Source organism: Culex pipiens, chromosome 3 (assembly GCF_016801865.2).
Source record: "Culex pipiens pallens isolate TS chromosome 3, TS_CPP_V2, whole genome shotgun sequence".
Classification (NCBI taxonomy): domain Eukaryota; kingdom Metazoa; phylum Arthropoda; class Insecta; order Diptera; family Culicidae; genus Culex; species Culex pipiens.
In genome coordinates, this window is record NC_068939.1 from 37,074,237 (window position 1) to 37,097,629 (window position 23,393).

Consider the following 23,393-nt stretch of genomic DNA (forward strand, 5'->3'; position numbering starts at 1 on the left):
TGCAAATATTTAATTTATGATATCTTTGAAAACTAATTTTTGAAATTCGGCACCGTCATGTCTAGAATCACTTCAAATTTCAGCCAATTTCAAAAAATAAATCAAATCAAATTATTCGCTCTACAGCATTGACTTGGCGTTCCCGACTGCGAGATTCCTACTCAAAACTAGGTGTCCGAAGGCTTGATTGTTGAGACAATTGCAAACCTCTTTTTACACCTAAGCTACCATCCACCCCGGGAATCAAACTGACGACCTTTGGATTGTTAGTCCAACTACCTATCAGTGACTGCACCGAGGCTTCCGCAAATTACTGTTAAAATGGATATTTTTTCAAACCCGAATAATTTTTTTTTGCAACACCCATACTCTTTCAGGTTGAAAGTTAGGGAATTTCATAGACTTTTTATTTTTATTATCGTCTCATGCACTGTTAGCCTACGGAATTAACTTTTTGGCCAATCGCAGTTTGTTTCGTAGTTTTACGGAAACTGTCAATATGACTTTTGATTCATCCCCTAAACTACTGGCTTCTAAGTTACTACCAACAAAGTTTGGCTATTTTTATAATCAGATTGTTGTAAGATTGGGTCCGTAAGTTTAAAAATTTTGGAATTAGAAAATTCCAAATGATTTCATCTTATGTATAGAAAAACAAACGCTACTTTGCTCCATCCAAATCGGAGCACCTCGTTACAACCTGTTACACACTGGTGAAAAACTTACTCTTAATTTCTGGAAGTTAAAACAATCCAATTTGAAAAACTATTAACATATCATTCAAAAGATACTAATACAAAAAACAGATTGTTTTAAAATGATAAAGTACACAAATGTCATAATTATTTAAATTCTGGAAATACAAAGTTGTTCCTTTTAATTCCGCTATATATTTTTAATATCTTGACAGATACGTATTTCGTCTACTACTTGCAGATTTCATCAGTGTTCTGTTCTCGACTCGAGACAAGATATTAAAAATATATATACACGGAGAGACCGGCCGGGGCAAATCTAAGAAAATCTTGGTTAATTTAACTAAAAGTATGGGTTAATTTTTTACACAGCTTTTTTTCAACAATCGATTGTTGATTTTGTTAACCTGAAATTGCTGACCACCAGTAATTAAAATTAACTAAAAAAATAGTTGGAATTGCATTTTTTGTTGGTTAAATGACCGAACAAAATTCTAGCAGTCGACTGCTAGAATATTTTTTTCAGAAAATTAACTAATTTTTTTTTTGTTTTCAACTGAAATATTGTGGAATATTCTGTTAAAAACTGGCTGGAACATATTTTTCAACATTTTTTTTCGTTGTATCAACCGAAATATTTTTGCATGGAGTAAATTATTAGTGGTTTGTAACAAAACATTTCTTAATTAGACATAATTTATGTAAGTGTTGATATATATTTTCTTTAATTATCTAACGATATCCAGCTTTTTAAGCGAAAATGGCGTTCGAATGGTGAACGCCCGAAATGTCAAAATCACGCAGTGGCACCAACATTACGAAAAAATTGTGCCATGGCATGACAGCCGCATTTTTTTTCTAATGTTGGTGCTATTGCGCGATTTTGACATTTCAGACGTTCAACATTCGAACGCCATCTTCGCTTAAAAACCTGGATAGGCTGGGCCGATTTTCTAGCTATATTTTAACTAATGCCTTACTTGAATACAAAAAAATATTCGTACATGTAGTCAATAATTAGCTGTTGTTAGCAATATTTTTATTGAATTTGCAGTAAATTTTATAATAATGCCTCACAAATTAATGCTGAGTTTTTTTTTTATTTTCGCATTTATTCTGCCTAAAAATTTAACGTTTTGTACTCATTGGTTTTTTTTTGTTGCATTAAGTTGTTAAATTACTGTTAAATAGCATCAAAACATTTTTTTTTAACTGTTGTTATAAAACATGTGAATTTTGACTAATGTTTAAAAAAATTACATTGCATTAATCTAAAAAAAAATAAAAAATAAAAAAGCATATTACAAATTTATCGTGAATTCCTTAAAAATAGAAACCGAGCAAAATTTTCACCAAACTTTAAGCTTATATTTGTATTATGTTGTATAAAATTAAGTGTTGTATTCACTTACCATGACTGTGAAATCATCCGATAAGTCATCATCATCTACAACGGTCTCAGGACACAGAATTTTCACCAAAGTGAACCTTTTGCTGCAAATAGACATTTGGAATTTATTAGTAATTTAATACAAAATTCTGAATTTCGGTTATAAACTGAAAAAAGGAACGTAAATAAATGTAATTATAATGAGGAAAGAAGAAATATCAATAATGCTACTTACCAAGCTTGCATTAATTTAACAATTACTTTTGGCAACACACTTTTACTGCATTTGATTTAATTTATACAACGTACTCCGAATCCTGAAAAAAATATTTTGAGTTTAACTTACCAGTTTATTGAGCAGTCGTATTGAACAAAACTTTCAAGATAATAATTATCTCCTTTTATATATTTTATATATTTTTATTTTTTGATATTTTACTTCAACTCTATTTTTTTATGTTGTCATGTACGCATTTCTATGTATTTTATAATTGATGATTCTGAAAAAAAATAATGGTTCATTAAGATTATATCCGTCGTAAGCGTGAAGCTTTTAAATGATTCAGTTTTCTTATAAGAATCACATTAGATAAATTATTGTGCAAAAATAAACCCATACTTACTTGGATTAACCAGCATTTTGTTAAATTTCCCGGGATGCTCCATCCGTTAAGAGTTGGCCCGCATCTCCCTTCTACTGCCCTCTCTTTCCATCAAACATTCTTATAACGTGTTCAACTCACTTGCATTAGAGGTCCTCATGGTGAAGGTCGTCCTCTTGCTCATCATAGTTTATCACCTGCAAAGAAACCATCAACAAACCTACTCACCAATTCCACCTCCCCAGTTGCGACACTTTGATTTGCCACTTCAACATTAGCCAAATAGTGTAATTTTCACCTTTCACATCCTCTCACTTCACAATTAACAACACAAACTCAACAAATCGACCGCTCTCGTTTGGATCCAGACTTCAAATGACAGACGTAAACAAACCCAAGTTTATCTTTTAAATATTCAACCAATTGTTAATTACATTCAACAAAAAAAATCTTGATTTTTCTAAAACCAAAGCTAACAGCCGAGCACGTTCATTCGAGTTCGGGAAATCTGTTAGCTTTTTGCCTTTAGCATTTTCAACAAACAGGTTATTAAATTAATACTGAATTTTGGTTAATTTAACTGAAAATTGGCAGTGACAAGTACGTTTTTGTTAAAATTTACGAAAGTAAAATCAACAATTTTAATTGTTAAAATTTCTGGGCACAGTCTCTCCGTGTAGGAACAACTCGTTTCTTTGTATTCACAGCAATGCATTCTGCTAAAACGCTCAACCAAACCACAATTATTTAAACTCGTCATTTAGTTAAAATTTTATTAAAACTAAATGAAATCTAACTTCTCATTTAGGAGAATGATTCCATTCCAAGTACCCAATGAAGAGCTGCTGCTCAAATGAAGCAGTTGTTTTACAATGTGGCGTAAAAGTAAGTCGCTCGTAAGAGGAGGAGGGCACCCTACCGTAAAGGTCCAGTGTCGGATGCTCCCGTAGTGCGCGGGGGGGACTGGCTCTTGCTGTCCGAACAATTGGTTAATGGTTTACACAAGTTGCAATTTTGCAGTCTCAGCGTGGTCAGCCGCAACGGGGGAAATGCAACAACGTCCAATATGAGAGTCACGCTGAATTTGCTGAGGGGCTGGCCAGAGTGAAGCGTTATGAATGAATGAATAAATAATCACGCGTATATCATGTCTTAATTGTTCAATTCATTACTCTGATGAGATCAGCGCCCATTGAACGAAGGGAGGAGGAGGCTCCATTTTTCTTCGTGGTTGATTGATTATGTCAGAATGATAGGGGAGTTATTTAAAAATAGTTGTACTATTATCATTTGTAATTATTTCAGGAATTTCTCGCAGACTTCGTGTCTAGCTTAAAGTTAAGCAAATACTCAACATATTTTTACTAAGTGTGACTTTTCTAGCACATTAAAAATATTTGATTTTGTTATCTAGAAGCACAAATATTATTTCACCTCGATTACCTTTTTTAAGTAATATAAAACAGTGAAACAGCAAATAAAAAACGCATCTCAGTTTTACTCCCGCCCAGGCGCCCATCCCGAACGGCATTTTATTTGACAAGTTCAAGTTCTAGCCTGACATCAGCCTTTCAAAGATCATAAATTACCGCCGCCAACTAACTGGCGAAGGCGCGCTCTACTAAACAAGCAACACGTGCGCTAACGCCACATCGCGCCAACTGCTGCTGCTAGTTGCTCGCACTAAAATGTAACCCCGGCGGGAACCGATGGCATCATCGTCGTTGTCTTTGGGATTAACTTTATTTGGCTTGTGATATCTACGCTCGCGGCGCTTCGAGTGTGTGCACGCAGAATTTACTTATTTCAAAAGTCGAGAAAATCCCGACTGAGAAAAGAGAGAATTAAATTACGCGAGAGAGAGAAAGATCGATCGAATGATGTGCGGCAAAAGAAATGCATTCAACATATTTTATGTTGCGGTACGCCAGCTGATGGGTTCGATTTATGTGGGAAAAACATAAAGAGAGAGCGAAAGATGAAAGAAAGAGCGAAAAAGTGCGAAGAGAAATGGGGCTTGATTTTCAATGTCAACTGAGAGTGCGAAAGAGCATTTGGAAGAGAGAGCTTTGTTTATGCTCAATCCGTTAGCGGTTTGCGGCACGCATGAACTTTTAGGGTGCAGTGAGGCCAGATAAAATAGAAATTTAACATTGTTTGTATTCAAAAATCGTATTTCTTTTAAAACTAATGTTTAACATTTTTAAGAATGAATTCTATATTGGCTTTGCTCAAGACAAATATTTTTAAAGCACTTTTATTTAACAGCTTAGCAATTCTCTACGTTTTCACAAATCAACTTTTCTTTTTTATGAAACTTTTTCCATGCATTCCCTATGTCAAATTAAGCTACTTTGCATCATTAGTTTTTTTATATTCATGCAAGGCTCCGTAAAATTTATGAGTTAGTCATACAAATCTGTCATACAAATCATAATCTGTTTTTGAGAAGGAATTTTTTGAATGATTTGCTAATTTTGGCAAAGTTTTATGATCTGGACTTTTTCTTATAAAGTATGGTCACCAGGGGTGAGATTGGGTCATACAAATTTTAGCATATTTGTTAGACCCAATCTCACTCCCCAGACCCATTGTCACCCTATTTATCACTAGAAAGGTTAATTTTCAAAAAAAGTATACTACAGCTATCAAGATTTTATAATATAGTTTTTGCAATTCTGTCGTGAGACTACTTATTTTTCCTGTCATTCTTGTACAACGAAAAGGCCTTCTTTTCTGGGCCAAAAATAACAGAATTAAATAGTAACACTATTCAAAATAAATGCTGAATAGTTCTACTTTTCAGCACTAAAATGGATGCTAAATAGTTGAACTTTTCAGCCCCCGTTTCGGAAAGTAATACGTTTCAATATTTTTTTTTGAATTAAACGAATAAATAACACTCAAGAGGTGTTGTTCGAAATTGCAAATAATGTTGTATGGAACTCGTTGCAAAAAGAAGATTTTTTTCAGTACGAGTGCTGAAAAAAATAACTTGTTGCATAAACTACTATTAATGACATAAAAAGGAATCTTAAGCGCTAGAGATTTGAATTTTTGTGGAAATGGGATTTCTGCAAAATATAAAAAATATTGTCAAAGAAAATTTCAAATATCACCGTCGTAAAATTAAAGCAATTTTGAGGTAAAATGTATCGAAAAGAAAATGGTTTATTTTGCAATTTAATTATATTTCATAAAAGAAGAATAATAGACCTTAAATTTTAAACTCACGATACTTTTAAAACTATTGATTTGATTTTCGGTATAAAAAAAAAACAATTTTTATAAAATTGTAAGCTCTTCTCCTTAAAAAAATTAACAATTAAAAATAGAACTGTAATTGTTCAAAATAAGTTTATTAAAATCTTTCAAATGATTACTCTAGAATTACAAAATGATAATAAAAATCATTTCTGAAGTTTAAAGCACGTTGTTCATTGTGTCGACGATTAGCCCATTCTCCTTTATCATGAATTAAGTGCCCTACACCATTATCATCCATTCATGCTTTCTTATCAATGACTTAAAAAAGGTGTCATAAAATCAACCAGCTACGATACCGGTTTTGAGTATAGAGCAATTCTCTACGAAATCGGTCTTTTTTCTTCAATTTTAATTTTTGTATTTTTTAATCCGGCTGAAACTTTTTTGGTGCCTTCGGTATGCCCAAAGAAGCCATTTTGCATCATTAGTTTGTCCATATAATTTTCCATACAAATTCGGCAGCTGTCCATACAAAAATGATGTATGAAAATTCAAAAATCTGTATCTTTTGAAGGAATTTTTTGATCGATTTGGTGTCTTCGGCAAAGTTGTAGGTATGGATACGGACTACACTGGAAAAAATAATACACGGTAAAAAAAAATTTGGTGATTTTTTTATTTAACTTTTTATCACTAAAACTTGATTTACAAAAAAACACTATTTTTAATTTTTTTTATTTTTTGATATGTTTTAGAAGACATAAAATGCCAACTTTTCAGAAATTTCCAGGTTGTGCAAAAAATCACTGACCGAGTTATGAATTTTTTAATCAATACTGATTTTTTCAAAAAATCGAAATTTTGGTCGTAAAAATTTTTCAACTTCATTTTTCGATGTAAAATCAAATTTGCAATCAAAAAGTACTTTACTAAAATTTTGATAAAGTGCACCGTTTTCAAGTTATAGCCATATTTAAGTGACTTTTTTGAAAATAGTCGCAGTTTTTCATTTTTTTAAATTAGTGCACATGTTTGCCCAGTTTTGAAAAAAATATTTTTGAAAAGCTGAGAAAATTCTCTATATTTTGCTTATTCGGACTATGTTGATACGACCTTTAGTTGCTGAGATATTGCAATGCAAAGGTTTAAAAACAGGAAAATTGATGTTTTCTAAGTTTCACCCAAACAACCCACCATTTTCTATCGTCAATATCTCAGCAACTAATGGTCCGATTTTCAATGTTAATATATGAAACAATTGTGAAATTTTCCGATCTTTTCGAAAAAAATATTTTTGGAATTTTCAAATCAAGACAAACATTTTAAAAGGGCGTAATATTGAATGTTTGGCCTTTGTGAAATGTTAGTCTTGATTTGAAAATTCCAAAAATATTTTTTTCGAAGAGATCGGAAAATTTCACAAATGTTTCATATATTAACATTGAAAATCGGACCATTAGTTGCTGAGATATTGACGATAGAAAATGGTGGGTTGTTTGGGTGAAACTTAGAAAACATCAATTTTCCTGTTTTTAAACCTTTGCATTGCAATATCTCAGCAACTAAAGGTCGTATCAACAAAGTCCAAATAAGCAAAATATAGAGAATTTTCTCAGCTTTTCAAAAATATTTTTTTCAAAACTGGGCAAACATGTGCACTAATTTAAAAAAATGAAAAACTGCGACTATTTTCAAAAAAGTCACTTAAATATGGCTATAACTTGAAAACGGTGCACTTTATCAAAATTTCAGTAAAGTACTTTTTGATTGCAAATTTGATTTTACATCGAAAAATGAAGTTGAAAAATTTTTACGACCAAAATTTCGATTTTTTGAAAAAATCAGTATTGATTAAAAAATTCATAACTCGGTCAGTGATTTTTTGCACAACCTGGAAATTTCTGAAAAGTTGGCATTTTATGCCTTCTAAAACATATCAAAAAATAAAAAAAATTAAAAATAGTGTTTTTTTGTAAATCAAGTTTTAGTGATAAAAAGTTAAATAAAAAAATCACCAAATTTTTTTTACCGTGTATTATTTTTTTCCAGTGTAGTCCGTATCCATACCTACAACTTTGCCGAAGACACCAAATCGATCAAAAAATTCCTTCAAAAGATACAGATTTTTGAATTTTCATACATCATTTTTGTATGGACAGCTGCCGAATTTGTATGGAAAATTATATGGACAAACTAATGATGCAAAATGGCTTCTTTGGGCATACCGAAGGCACCAAAAAAGTTTCAGTCGGATTAAAAAATACAAAAAAAATCGAATGACCGAAATCCTAGAGAACTGCTCTATACCCAAATGAGATTAACTTTTTTGTTTGCCATAGAATAAAAGTTTTTTAATTTTAGAAGATGATGAAAATTCTTCTTTTAATGATTTATCATAAACTTTATGATTGCAAAAAATATTAAAAGGCACAGTACAGCAGTTATTCAATACATTTAATATGAAAATCGCATTGGGTAATCAAAGTTTTTAGTTTTGGGTGTAAGCGTGCCTTTTTTATTTTCGTATACGGTATCCGCACACCTGGCTTGTTAATTTGCGATGATAAGCAAAGGCCCTAGTTCTATAAAAGTAGGACCTCCGGCCTGCGATATGATCAGTTGAACTCCTTCTTCTATCAAGTGAACTTAAATAAATTGTTCAAAACAACACTAATTATTTAAAAATGTTCAAGTTTGTGATCCTTGCCTTACTGGTTCCAGCAGTTATACTGCAGTACGCCGACGACATTAACTACGAGGATTGGGATATCGTTCCTTTTGACCGATGCTCGAACAAACGGCCTGCACCAGCAAGCCTTATGATCAAAAACTGTCCTCAGATGCCGTGTGTTCTGGTGCGAGGAGCTGATCCTATGATGGTTGCCATGAACTTCACTTCTCGTAAGAGTTAACCGTCATAACTAATAACACCTGAAAAAAACTAACATTCCACCTCAAATCCAGAAACCGATGCAACCAGCCTGCGACCAATTTTAACGCTTACCATGCTAGCCCAAGTAACAAATTAAGTTTTCTAACACTATTGAAGAGGTATTCAAGAGCATTCAAACAAAATTGGAAATAAAACATTTAACTCCTGAAAGCCGCATTAAATAAGAGTTAAACCTGCGTTAAGTGCAAAGTGGACCCGTTAAGGAGGTTATCAAGATTATTATTCAATACCAGTTTAAAACGTTTTGGTCCTATCTCAAGGTTTTATGTTGGTTCGCAAAAACTCTCTCAAATCTCATTAAAACTTATTCAAAACCAAGAAGCATTCAGTCTAACTTTCAGAATTCTTTAAAAGCAAAATAAAACATGATTTGACACCTTTCAGTCTTGCATCATGTCAAATTAACCAAATTTAGAACCAAAAGCACTAAATATATATTATTTTGAAAGCCATTCGGTTTTGTCAATTAATCTTAGTAATTGTATGATTTTCAGAGTTACGGATACACAAATTATAAATATGATATCATTATATTCTAGAGAAAATTATTAAGATTTCATCAATGATATACCCCGTAAGTCCTATGCCACGGAAATTTCACTGATTAATTTTTCGTAATACTTCGTAAAAAAATTATCCCCCTTGATATTTTTCCCAAAATTACATCGATTTTTGAAACAGAAAAATATTTTATTTGGCTTCCTCTTCATAAATTCAACATGGCTGCTTTTTTCAGCTCTGCAAACATGGCGAAAGAAATCAAAACTCTATTTACTCAAATAAAACTGCTTTAAATGTTTTGAACCTTGTAATGCTCTTGTTAAAAACTTCTCAAGAGTGTCAGGGCGAGAGAAGCTCTTTTTTGAGAATACTCAAGAACTATAGAATTTAAGAAGGTTTTAACTTGGCTTTTATCAAGATAAAATCGCGTATTGCCAATGCCGTAGCGCATGCTGATTTTGATTGATTGGTATAGATCTGGTAGGGAGAAAATTTTGAAATAAAACACATTGGGCGATTTTTTCAATTGATTTTATTTATTCAATCGAATCGTACACTTAGAACACCAACATTGCATAATTAATTTTAAATATCAGTTTTCACTTTTACTGTTTCTGCTGTCAACAGAAAAACAACTTATAATATCAAAAAGTCGGCGTTTTCCTCTGTATCACGCACAATTCACAGCATTTGTCATCCTACAGTTACACTTAATCACATAACACTTAAAACACAATGTATAGACCGTTTTTGAATCGGCGTTTAATTTTGAAGAAATTATTAACTCATTTTCGGATACCGATTACTGAACTGAAACGCTAAGGCGTACTAATACAAAATGTCAAACCGACGACGTCAAACTGTAAATGACAGCGCGTAGCAATACACATAATTAAATCTTTTTAGTTTTAGACAAGATAACTTCAAGAATGAAAAGTTTTTTTTTTCAAATTCTTTTCGAAAAGACGAAAACCATACATTTTTAAAGCAGTTCTAACCAAGGCTGAATGGCTTTTACCAAAATGTAAGCCAAAAAACACAACAACGAAAAAAAAATCAATCAAACGTCTCGTTTATTGACGATACATTGTAAGACAACATAATTTATATCCACTTTGCCACAAAAATGATTATGCGCAATAACAGTACAGACATCAACTGCAAAACTAATCAATTTTAGTTTTGGAAAATATTCCGTTTTCTCACAATTCTATCTCAAAATTCAAACACACCACCAACTCAGTCATATTTATTATTATCAGCACACAGTTGATGAGACAGTTATTTGTAAAAAAATCACTAAGAATTTACTAGTATTTAAACCTAAAAACGTAATTTAATAAAACAGCTCGCCTCTTGAAAGTATTTCACTGCGGCGTTCGTCACGGACAACTAAATGTGTCGAAGTGACAGCACAAATCAAACAAGATTAATAAAATGCTCACTGAAGTCTAAAAAGATTTAAAGCAGACTTTGTTAAGTGATTTAGGCTTTACCAAGAATTCTTCAGGGATACTTAAAGAAAAAAGTTGAAAACTGAATTAAAACTTCTAAACACATTTCTTTATCATATCTTGAGGAATTCTTGATAATATCTTTCAGATTTTGTGACGATAAAACCGGTTGGGTTTGGTGAAAAATGTAATAAATATTTTTTGCATTTAATAAAACTAATATAAAACTACATAAGAATCTATAGCATTTGTCTTGTTACTTGGGAGGTATCACCGTACCGTACGAGTTGTCTGACAATTTGACAACTGCCTGTAACTGGTTGGTTGGAGCACGCTGTCCCATCTCCGCCGGAGAGGATTTAACTTGGCATCTGGCCTTGCCGATTAGCCCAATCATGCCGCTGGTTTCGATCACCTTTGAGCTGGATCTTCAGGACTACAAAGGAAACACGCAAGGATGCTCCATAATTGATACTGTTGTGGTAGCTAACTAGGGTAAACTAGGGGAGAAATTGACAGATTTTGAATGATTTAATCTAAAGTGGTCCTTCATCTTTTATCAAACAGAAATTATCAAAATTGTTATAAACACAAACAAATACCCCAAATTGAAATAAACTTTTATCAGTTCAATGAGTATTTGTAAAACTATGGTCAAAAATTCTTTAATGACCGATTCTTCGGCTCCTTTTCAAAAAAATTCCAAGTTTTTTTTCAGCGTTTTGGCTGTAGTGGCAGAATAAAAGAAGAAACCCCCCAATGTTATTACATATTTGGAAAGATAATTGATTTTCCTACAAAGAAAAATCATGCAGAATGAACCATATAGTACCTGTGCTTCCCCTGAAATAAAAATGTAGCGTGACGGGACAACATCGTAAAACTGGACTTTTAAAAGGCACACTACAAAAATCGCTACAGTTTTGCCAGTTTGATTTTTAAAAACTTTTGCTCTTCTACACATTATCACAAATAAAAAAACGAATCTTTTGCTCCTTGAACTGAAAGAATTGGATGAAATTTGAGTTTTTGCCAGCCATTTCTTTTCGTGACGGGACAACGAAAGGAGCAGATTTATGAAAAAACTCCTCTGCCGTACAATGGCTTGCAGACCACTTTTGGTCAATGTTCTTGGCATTTAAAGCACATTGCAATTATTGCATCATAATAAAACTGATTTTTTTTCATATTAAAAATCATATTGAAAATTTAAAAATGTGACATTTTGGTGTAGCTTCGCTAAGAATCGGTCTTATGATGATTTAATTGTGTTAGTTTTAATGTCGGTAATCGCATAAAATATGACCATTCAAGTGATATTCATTTTTTTTTTCGAAGCTGGATCTCACTTATCTGAATATGAACTTTGTCCGGGACCAGCTAGCGTCCCATTTGATAGATAATCAAAAAAGTTTGAAAGTTTGATTTATGTGGTTTCTAGAAGCCGGATCTTTTGGTTTTAGTTGGATCCTACCCATGATTAGTGTTAGATGTCAATTATTTCTTGATCTTTAAAAGTGACCCATTTTTGGTGAGAAGCGACGAAGGCAACAACTAAGAGTTACCTCTTAAGCAAGGGAAAAATAATTCAAAATCGATGATTTGGTAGGTTGATGCTTACAAACTTTGGAATACTGATACTGACCCAATATATAAATATTTTTCTCATATCAAGTATCTTTGGGACGAACAGGGAAAAATACTGTATGATGAGGCCTTTTCGACAAAAAAGTAAACCGAATATTATTCGATTCGATGATCAATATTTTTTTTTAATCCCTTAAAAATAAATTACCAAAATATTTTGTTTGGTATTTTTCACATGTATATGAGCCATAGGGCATACTGGAGAAAAATCTGGTTACGGATCTTGTGAATATCGAAAAACGAAAAAAAAACATTTTCTACATTTAAATTTAATTTGCAGGCAACAAGACTTTGACTTTTTTATATAAAATGAATCGTTATCAAATTCTAGCCACAGTATCTAGATTTTTGCATTATAAAGGTTCTTCTTGAATGATAAGCACCACCAAAAGATATGTTTGAATAATAAGAAAATTTCCTTCTCTCTGATACTTTTAAATAATTCGCCTGTAATTTTAAACTCAGCATTCTCGGAAACTATACGTCCGATTCTCAATGTTTAAAGTGAAACATTTGTGAAATTTTCTGATCTTTTCAATAATAAAAAAATAATTTTCAAAAAAAATCTAAAAAATGTTTATTTTTTCGACATTTTCAATTAAATTAGTATCTGTTTATGAATGATATTTTTTTTTGAAAAATCTGTTTTTTTTTCACGTACCTATATTTATTCCGAAAAGTCCTAATTATAACCTACAACTTTCTTCTCAAGGTACAGCATTTCATACATTTACAAATCGATTTTGTATGGAGAATGGAGTATTGTATGAAAAAAAATATGATGATTAATTACTTCATATCGCATTGGGACAATGAACGTTTTTTTGCTTTTCCCGAGCAGACGAAAATAACTTAGGAATAACATTTTTTGATATTTGAAAATACTAGGCCAATAACATTTTATGTTATTTATAACAAGTGTTGTTATTCGCCGTTATGATTTTTTGTTATTATATTTTTATTGTTATAACAGACAAATAACCCTTTTAGTTACTCTTCGAACAAATCTTTGTTATTATTTTTTGTTATTTTAACAGCTAATCCGATCATCCCAATAACAGTTGGCGGCATTCTTCCATAACAATAAATGTTATTCCCAAGTTGTTTTTGCTTTCAACCAATATCAGATAAATGACAAATTTTGTTATTATAACATTATTAAACCCTTATGCAAAAATGGATTTTTCAAGAAGATTCCATAAAACTTCCTGTTATTTTAACAGTATTTTTATTGAAATGACATGATTTTTGTTATTATCGTCTGCCTGGGTTTGGCTGTTTTTGTAACCGCTTGACTCAAGGCACCCAATAAGCAACAATTTTAAAAATTATAAAATAAATTCTTGATATGGACAACCATCCAAATAATAAAAAAACAACCTTTAAAATTGTGAAAATCTAGAGAACTATTTGAAGGTAAATGCAAAGTCCTATTTGAAAGCTGTGGATGTAAAATGTTCAAAAAGTATCACGTAAAATGCAGGTAAGCATGTCATTAAAATGGGAAACCATTCTCATCATTCTCAGAACCATTGTCTGCATTTTTGAACAGTGGTCTAAACAACATATATTTTCAAAATACCGATTACGGGAATTGATTCTCCTTACAATTTACAACTAAAATCCTCAATTAAAAAAAATGGGTTTTTTAGTTTCTGAAAAATATTTTCTTTTAAATCTACATAAATTTCTGCAACCCTGCCACCACTGCGCCGTTTATTGTGTCGCGGATGAACCCCCGCGACGTCACGCCCACCATGTCACGCCGTTGCGCGCGTCACCACCCACCGGCCCACGTGCTTGCGACGTGACAAACGCCCGCCCAGCATCATCACAACATGATCCCCGGCCGGAATCCGTTCCTTTTTGGCGCGCGCCGGCTTTTTTTCTGCTATGCACTTGAAAATGAACTCACGTTTTAAGCAGTTAAGTTTGCTGAGAGGGAGAGACCGAGAGCGGGAGTTCATTCATTTCTCGCGCTGAATAACGTTACCTTTTTCATTCACCAGAAGTGGCCCACTACAGTTGCGTTGATCTGGTCGCAAAAGTCAGTTGCTTTCCGGCGTTCGCGGCACTCGGTGTGCACACTTTTTGGCAAGAAAGGTTGCTCCTTTTGCTTAACTTGTTAATAATCCGGCTTGCTTGATCGAATTGAACTAACTCGGTAGTGGAAATTTGCGAGCTTCGCGCGATAAGCTCCCAAGTTGCGGGCTATTTTTTACAAGAAACACCAGGCGACTCCAGTGTGACAAATTTTGGCAGTGTTTTGTGACAAAAGTTGGAGAAGAAGAATTGTGGCTAAGGTTGGGAAAGTTTGAATAAATGTTGTGCTAAGTGAATTTAAGTCGAAAAGAGAGAAAATCTCGACACAAGTTTCGAGTTTCGTGGCTTCGAAGTGAAGAAATGGAAATTTTTGTGTCAAAAGTTTGAAAAAGTTGAAAAAATCTGTTGATTTAAAAAAGTGTGTTAAAAAGAAGAAGAAGAAAAAGTCGTGAAACATAACATTCAAACAAGAGCAGAGGATTTAGTGGCTTGCGACGAAAAGTGTGACCGGAATATCTAAGGTAAGAAGTGGGGGATTTTCGTGGAAGTGAGTCCGCCATCAGCTGGGGCCATAACAGGCAGATGATAACAACCTGGGTGTTGTAGTAGAGCATTATGTGTATTACCAGCTGTGAAAATATATCGTCGGGGTTCCGCTCTCCAGTGGAGCAGCAGTACAAAATCAACATTGTAAATTGTGTGCAAAAGTTGAGCAACTGCAACAGACGAGGGAGGAAATTTCGTGTGTTGCAGCTTGCTGTTCTTTTGGAGAAAAATTCTGGAATTGTTTTACATAAAACTTTATTCCAATGCATTTTGCAAAGTTAAGTGCCAATTTTATTTTGTAAAAATTTAGAAGGGAAAAAGGCAAGTCACTGCTTTCCAAAAAGTGATATCAACTTGAAATTATTTTGGAGAAATAACTTCTAATTGATACAACAGTTTTCATTAGCATTCAAACGATGCCTTGCAATTTTTCCATCCTCTTTTCATTAAAAGAAGACATGAACTATTAAAAATATTTGACCATTTTTGAATGTTTTTGAGCCTTGATACCAAAAGTGAAGAAAATTGTTCCATTTTAATTTTAATTTGATATATATTATCTTCAACGTTGAAATCCCAAGTTTTTTTTTTTAAATGGTCCAATAGACCAAATTTTTCAGTTTTTGCTTTTCGGGTGTTTTTAAATACCCCTGACTCAAATCGGTTTCAAAAACACCCAAAAAGCAAAAACTGAAAATTTGGATTATTAGACCTTTTAAAAAAAATACAGGCTAGTACAAATTGTATTAAAAGTTTGAAGATTGCCAACTTTCTGTTGAGCGTCTGCTAAAAAAAACAAAAACTGCGTAAGCTACGACATTTTCCTTCACATGAATTAGGCACTTTCAGACTTTTTGCCGATTTTGAATTTTTGGGAACAAAGATTTATTTGTAATTTATTAATTTTTTGAAAAAAATGTACAACTAACTGAAAGTTACTTAAAATAAATTGTTTAACGTTTATTTTTATATACATAATCAATTTTTTTTTTGACTTCTGAAAATTTTAATTTTTGGGACCTCAGATCGAAGAAAAATTAAAAGTTAAAAAAAAAAATATATTTTCATAAATTCATTGATGATTTGCAGATTCCGTAGCACCATAACTGAAATTATGTTTGTATAAAGCTTTTTGTTGTGCATATGAACTTTATTATTATTTTCCTGGAATATTTTTGAAATGATAGTAAACAAATTTGTCTTTGTGTATTTGTCATTGCCGTTATGTTGTGGAAGCTGGAAATCATAAAAAAATATATGATTACAGTCCAGACTCGATTATCTGAAGCCTCAACAATCCGAAGTTTCGATTATCCGAAGGTTTGTATGGGACTTTTGATGATCGAATCATGATAAAAAAAAGTTTTTTCTAATCATATTATTTCTTACTTTTTACATCAAATTATGCACCTATTTGAGTCAAATTTGACTTATGGATTGCCTTTAGCATACCAATTACATTTTCTCAGTATTTAAATACCGCAATTTTGGAGCATGTCTTGAGTCATATTCAAGCTCATCAATCAAAAACAAGACACCGGATTTTTTTTTGTGATTCGATTATCCAAAGTTTGATTATCGTCTAGTCGTCAATTCAATGTCAAATTTTATACATGTAAGAAATTTGGTGATTAGTATAACACTTTTTAATCAAATGATCTCCATTCAAGTCACTACCATTAACTGGGGCAAATCGGGGTTACAGTCAAAATAAGGACAGTTGATTTTCAGCATTTAGTTTGGAAATCGATGTTCTAATTATGTTGTTCTGTTCCTGGTTTAAATGATATCAACCAAAAATATCAAAACAATGTGCAAACAGTTGCTCAACTCGGTTTATCTGTCTTTTTAGCCCCAGATGCTGTAACCTACACGGAAAAAAAGTAAATTCTCAAAGTTGTAAATTGTGTTCAAGAATTTGATAACCATGAAGGAATCTATCCACGTTTATAGTGCAAATGCATCATATTTATGAATAAATTCCTTCGTGGTTCTCAAATTCATGAACACAATTCATGATTACGAGAATTAATTTTTATCTGTGTTAGAAAAATGATTCATTTTTCATTTCACAATTCATTTCGAAAAATAGAAACAATAATATCTGTAAATATTATATACCCAATCCCTTAAAAATATGTTTAATAATAAATAAAATATTTTTAAGTGCAAGGCTTGAAACTATTACTTCCTCGATTACTAAGCATTCAACTGTTCCATTATTCACAACCATATCTCAATGTCCAGACCAAAATATATATTATTTTTTTTTCAATTTCGGGAACAACGGACAAAATATAAAAAAAAATCCGGGGTTTCGCTAATTTCCGGTTTTGGAAAATTCCCGGCAAATCCCGGTATGGATGGACTAATGATATCATTATAGACATCATTCATAAAAGCGGATTCAGTTTAAACCATTTGCGGAACAGTTTAAACCATTTGCAATTCATCTCTCTTTTTTCAAATGGAGCCTAACATTTCAAAAGGGCACATAACTTTTGTAAACAATTGTGTATTTCTTTCACTCAAATGACAGTTTACATAAGGTGTGAGAGGGATACAATCTTGTTGACAAAAGTTATGTGCCCTAATGAAATGGAACGCAAGAAATCTAAATTTATTTTGAAATTTTCACAGGAGAATGTTTTCAAAAAAACATCAAATTTTTAGTGGAATTTCAAGTGCAATCAGCTGAAATAAATTTAAAATGCATTCCCCTGCGTTTAGAATCAATTGAAAGCATGTTTGGTCTATTCAAAAAACCGTTGAATTTTTGAATATCTTTGGTGTAGGCAAAAAGTATTTTTTCGATACATTTTTTGTTTTCGTCATCTTACATTTTTTGAAAACTAATGATTGTAAACCTACTGAACTAGTGTAAAATGCATTTTAAAACACTTTTTTATTCAAATATTGAGACTATGGCTTGTTATTTCAATTTTCATATATATTTTTTTACATTACAATAAGCAACATGATTTTTCGGTATTTTTTTGCAATGAAAGGGCGACAAATACATACTTGAAATAAAATTTGTAATGGACTGCACTGTACTGGTCTATAGTTAATTTTAAAACATTTTTCTGAATGAAATGTTGAAACCAGACACTAGTGGCCGACAACTACAAAGTCAACCTCATCGAAAAAAAAAAAACATATTTTTTGGACCCGCACAAAATATTTTTATCAGAGCAGGAAAATTGTTTTTTAAATTGTTTCGATTCGATTCTATTTTCAAATTGTTATTTTTGAATTTGAAGAACTGATCTTTCCTTTTAATTAAAAAAAACAACTTAAATATTAATTGAATAACATAACAGGTCTCCTAACATAGTGAAGACATGTCTGAAATCACTATTTTCTATTAACTTTATTTTATTTATTGAACTCTTTTTTGAATTCATAGGCACAAATTGGAAAAATAAACCATTTACATTTTATAAGTCAACTATTTTTATCGTATCCTTTCCCATCCTAGCTTGACTCATAATCATAACACATTATTTCTACGGTCTCAGCCCATTTTTGCTCAATCCTGAATAATTCATAACACCGATAGTTAATAAAACACCGATAAATTTACCCCTCATCAAATTGCCCCCCTCTGTCACACGTATTTGCACTTTCCCATGGTCGAGCGAGCGAGCGAGTCCACTGCAGAAAAGAGACGATGATATTCAACTTGGAAAACTCATCCTCGAGAGCACTCGCCTGCCCCGCCACTCCAACAGTCAATTGAACAATTTTCGATCCACCCACAATTTTCACTTTCCCCCTTAAAAAGCCAGGAAATCTAGTCTGAACTGTGCCATTTTCAGTCTCACACACACACAAGCTCACAATGTGGCACAGAATTTGAACTTTATCTTAAATTATTCATTAAATTCACATCCTCACCACTGCCGGCCACAGCCAGCAGCAGCTTCTTCCTTATTTGGGAGAAGAAGCTTTCCCAATGATTTTCCCGAAAACACACTTGACTTTTACGTCATTCTCAATTTTATCGCTTTTAAACCGTCCTGATGCTAACCCCTCGGTAAGGTATACTATCGGATGACTTTTCAAGTGATGGCTACCGAAATATTCAAGACTTGACAAACTTTTGAAAAGGGATTGTCCTTTTATTGACTTTTTAAAGAAGTTATAATCAAGGTTCAAAATAACTTGAAAAATTCGGAAAAAATATATTTTATACTTATTTTGAAGATTGCGATCAGGTTTCCCATGGCATTATTGCTTTCAATTCCTTACCTTTCTTTCCCAATAAAAAAAAAAACAAGTGGGGCAAATTGAAGAACACATCTCCTCGGAAAAAAAAACGGAAGTCAAGGTCCTTTTCCTTCGAAATCATTTTTCTGCCGGTTTGCTCTTCAATCAACGGCGGAAAAAAGTTCCTCCGGAAGGTTGTCAAGACAAAATACGATGAGCCCCGATTGAGGGAGGGCCACTTCCTCGAAGAAGACGTGTCTTTGAACTTTTTTTTTCTCTACGCTAAACCGGCAAAACCTTGAATGAAAGTGGTGGCCTCTTTTTTTTTCGTCTCTCAATGGGCTGGAAACATTCTTGTGGAAAGGGGGTGGTGGGGTGGTGAAAAAAGAACATTTTGGAAGCTTTTCCGAAAGGTTGAATTGACGATTGAATTGGTTGACTGATTCGGGATGTCTTGGATTGAAAGCTCTATTTGTTAAATTTTTATTTCTAGCAATTTGCACACATTGTTTTTTGTTTCAATTATCTTTTGTATAGAGTTATATTAAATAAACTTAAAGTTATTTAAGAGAAATGATGAAAAAAAATAATCTGTTTTGTCAAAGTTACTATTTCTAAAATATTCTTAAAATACCATTTACATTTAAAACAGTCGTAAATTTTCTTGTAGATCTATAAAAATAACTCCCTCCAAGACAACCAACCTCCTCACCAGAAGACCGAAAACTTTTCCATCAATTTCAGTTACCAGGTTCATCAGGAACCATCCAACCGGCAACCCTCGCCAAGCTCACCTCCTGCAGTAAATCCTTTGAATTTTTAAAAACACTTCCCCAAAACGAAATTGCTTGTGTATTATGACCCTGCCAGAGAAAAAGAATAACAAAATACCCTCAACAAGATGAGAACAAAACTCCAAAAACTCTCCAACATTCCATGTTCGATGCTAATTCAGTGAGCGCCAGAAGCTTGCCCTTCTCACTCACCGGTGGAATGCAAGGATTGGGAGTTTGAGGGGTTTATGGTCGAAATGTGTTTTGAGAAGTTAATTTAATTTTCATCAGGTACACTCGACATTCTCGGGACCCAAAATTAGCACCCGAGCAATAAAGCCCAGTGGTATTCGTTGCTATTTTTGGGAACATTGTCCTAGAGCAAGGTTTCGGCAGTATACTTTAAAGGCTTGCTGAAACTTATGTACATTTCGGGCTTAGTGATAAATTTAGATTATGCTTAAAATTGGTACACTTCCGATTTAAAATGCAATCAAAAGCAATTTCATGACAAATTGAGTGGACTTTCCGATAAAAATATATCTAGTTTATTAAATTTACATCTCACATACTTCTTATTTGAAAAATAAGGTTTGAATAAATTAATTCTGAAATTTTTATAAGGTTTGCACCTCGAAATCTTTATCTGAAGAAAGGATTTTCTGATCGATTTGGTATCTTGGGCAATGTTGTAGGTGATGATTAGGACCATTCGGAGAAAAATGGTCAACTTTTGGTTTGGTTCAAAATTAGAGTGGTTCACGATTAGGGTGATTTCGAAAATCTAACTTTTCAGGAATATTTTTGAGATTTTTTTTGTCTTCTAAAAAGTTGTTGGGCTCGCCAATCCAAGCAACTTTGACCAAAATTTTATCTCGCAATCTACGCCTTCTACGACCAAATTTAGAGAAAGCATCTGAGCAAACCTTCAAAAATCAGTTTTTTGAACATAACAATTCAGGGTTAATTTTTAGAGAAAAGTGTTATTCAGAGCTTAAAGCTGGGTAATTCTCCGCCAACTCACACAGCAGTTGCCCCGACCCCTCTTCGATTTGCGTGAAACTTTTTCCTAAGGGGTAACTTATGTCCCTGATCACGAATCCGGGGTCCGTTTTTTGATATCTCGTGACGGAGGGGCGGTACGACCCCTTCCATTTTTGAACATGCGAAAAAAGAGGTGTTTTTCAGTAATTTGCAGCCTGAAACGGTGATGAGATAGAAATTTGGTGTCAAAGGGACTTTTGTGTAAAATTAGACGACCGATTTGATGGCGTACTCAGAATTCCGAATAAACGTATTTTTCATCGAAAAAAACACTAAAAAAGTTTTAAAAATTCTCCCATTTTCCGTTACTCGACTGTAAAAAGTTTTGGAACATGTCATTTTATGGGAAATTTAATGTACTTTTCGAATCTACATTGACCCAGAAGGGTCATTTTTTCATTTAGAACAAAATTTTTCATTTTAAAATTTCGTGTTTTTTTCTAATTTTGCAGGGTTATTTTTTAGAGTGTAACAATGTTCTACAAAGCTGTAGAGCAGACAATTAAAAAAAATGATATGCAAACATAAGAGGTTTGCTTGTAACCATCACGAGTTATCACAATTCTACGAAAAAAAGTTTTGCTGTGCATACAAATCTAAAGTAAAAAGTAAAAATGTGCCATTTGAAATCTTTTTCTGGAGAAAGGATTTTTTGACCAATTGGACAAAGTAGGTGAGCAGGACTATTCGGAAAAATAGGTATAAAATTATGCATTTTTTAAATAAACTTTTTATTACAAAAATTGTGATAAACTTCACCTCATAAGGTTTTCATGTAATTTCTTAGTAGACAAAATTTGAAAACTTTTTTAACTTCTTCTTCGTCATCTTGGTACGAGAATCTTACTCACGACCTCTGGATTGTAAATTTAAGGTATGACGAACGTTTTATTTTTTACGCCGAATTAATATTTTGTGAAGTCCTTTTTTGAAGTAAAATTGAATTCAGATCAATCAAATTGGGCATTTGAATCATTAAGAACTTTAGTGAATTTCTGATAGTTTTTTCTGACATTTGGTTACTGTGATATGGCCTTGAAATGAATTGAAATTACAAAAAAAAGTTTTCCCAGGTGCTACTATGGCCATTGCAAATTAAGTTACAATTTGTTGTCCCCCGCCCTCTTTTCCAAATGGACCCAAAAAATTAACGAGGGCAAAACAATTATTGACTGAAATTGTCATTTTCAATGTACGTTCTCAGCCCAGTTACCGAACAAGTACTGAATTATGGAACCACAGATCGGTATCAAATAAAAAAATAAATCTCAAATTTTTGTTTTCACAATTTTTTTAGAACAACTTTTCAACAAAGTATTCTTAGTGGTGTACAAATGACTACACTAGTTTCTTACTTATAATATTACTAGCATTAAGCCTAGTTCAAATTAAAGTTGTTATCCCTTAGCTCTGGTCAAGGTCGAGAGAAGAACAAAAAAATGACTTTAAAAACCAAATTACTAAATGTTGAATGCAAAAAAAATCGATTTATGGTCCAAAAATTGAAAATGTTTAAAAAGATTTTTAAGCTTGCTTTTGATTTGAATGGCATGAATTTACATTGTAAATTGTATTCTTTATAGTTTACAATCGATTTGTTTTTTTTTAATAGAGATATGAAGTTTAAGAAAAAAAAAATTTCCTCGTTTTTTTCTTGGGAAATATTGAAAAAGGGGAAATGGGAAAGACAAAATGTTCAAATAAAATAAGTTTTTGCATAAGAAAGATATATTTTAAGATCGATCAATTTAACTCAGATTATTACTGGATTACTAATTTTTTTTTTTTGCTGTGAATGTTGAGAACTGCAAGAACAGTTGAAAATTTTAGTGAAATAAAACAAACAGAAAAAATTTAATTGATGGCTTAAAAAAAAATAGATATTGAATATTCGTTACTCGATCAAGATCTGATTGAAATTGGGTTTGGTTTCAAATGGCGCTTGTGTTCTTATTGTCCCATGTTTTTTTTGATTGGATTTTCGTCGTTCAAGAAGTTATTCAAATTATTTACAAACTTTGAACTACGACAAACCACGAAATAACGCCAAAAGCCAACAAATTATGCAACAACTTCACTTCACCCAAAAATGTTGACTTCTACCCACTCCCGGCTGCAATTAATTAATTCCTTTCGCACACCTCGCTGTCGTTGGCTGCATGCCTTGCGCATAATTTAAGCCACCCACAATGCACACAACTATAGTGCCTGGCCTGTCTCCCCCCGAAAACCACAACAATTAGCAAAGTGTGCTGGAGATTTTCTCGAGTTGACTTCTGTTTGCACCTCGCGTGAAAAGTGGGTCGAGAGTCGCTGTCTTCAAAAA

The 23,393-nt window shown here is 32.7% G+C and overlaps 1 protein-coding gene across 3 annotated transcripts in view; it reads left to right on the forward strand.

Annotated features, from left to right (window-relative positions):
- The first annotated feature begins 14,459 nt into the window (after positions 1-14,459).
- LOC120415813 (uncharacterized) overlaps positions 14,460-23,393 on the forward strand; it is a 251,245-nt gene continuing 242,311 nt past the window's right edge. For 2 of the 3 annotated variants that reach the window (XM_052711221.1, XM_052711222.1), the window contains exon 1: positions 14,461-15,013. The gene's annotated coding sequence lies outside the window, so the exon portion shown is untranslated. Of the gene's footprint in view, positions 15,014-23,393 lie in introns of all 3 variants that reach the window. The other variant, XM_052711223.1, reaches the window with a different exon arrangement.